The following is a 431-nucleotide window of genomic DNA, read 5'->3' as shown; positions in this document are numbered from 1 at the left end:
TTCTATATACAGATGTCGTTTCAATTCCGAAGACTAATGAGAACTTCCGTCTCCTTTATGACACTAAGGGCCGATTCCGTCTTCACTCGCTCAGGGACGAGGAGTCAAAGGTAGATTAATATTTTAACTTTTGCATTTGTGACGAATGTCTTTGTTAGAGTCATTTTCTGACCTTGTATAGTTTACTGGTGGTATACTGCTCTTATTTGAATGATGTTCTTCCGATTTGCAGTTTAAGCTTTGCAAGGTCCGCTCTGTGCAGTTTGGTCAGAAGGGGATCCCATACCTGAACACTTACGATGGAAGAACAATCCGCTATCCTGATCCTCTCATCAAGGCCAACGATACTATAAAGCTGGACTTGGAATCCAATAAGATTGTTGATTTCATCAAGTTTGACGTTGGGAATGTTGTGATGGTGACTGGAGGTA

The 431-nt window shown here is 41.3% G+C and overlaps 1 long non-coding RNA gene across 1 annotated transcript; it reads left to right on the top strand.

The window, feature by feature from the left end:
- Positions 1–8: 8 nt before the first annotated feature.
- LOC102601825 (uncharacterized) lies at positions 9–431 on the top strand. The gene is made up of 2 exons (XR_369095.2): positions 9–110; positions 233–431. It is a non-coding gene; the product is annotated as an uncharacterized lncRNA (long non-coding RNA).

This window comes from Solanum tuberosum, unplaced genomic scaffold (genome assembly GCF_000226075.1).
Source record: "Solanum tuberosum cultivar DM 1-3 516 R44 unplaced genomic scaffold, SolTub_3.0 contig05138, whole genome shotgun sequence".
Taxonomy (NCBI): Eukaryota; Viridiplantae; Streptophyta; class Magnoliopsida; order Solanales; family Solanaceae; genus Solanum; species Solanum tuberosum.
Note: the sequence above shows the minus strand (reverse complement) of the source record. Positions and strands in the feature narration are given on the sequence as shown.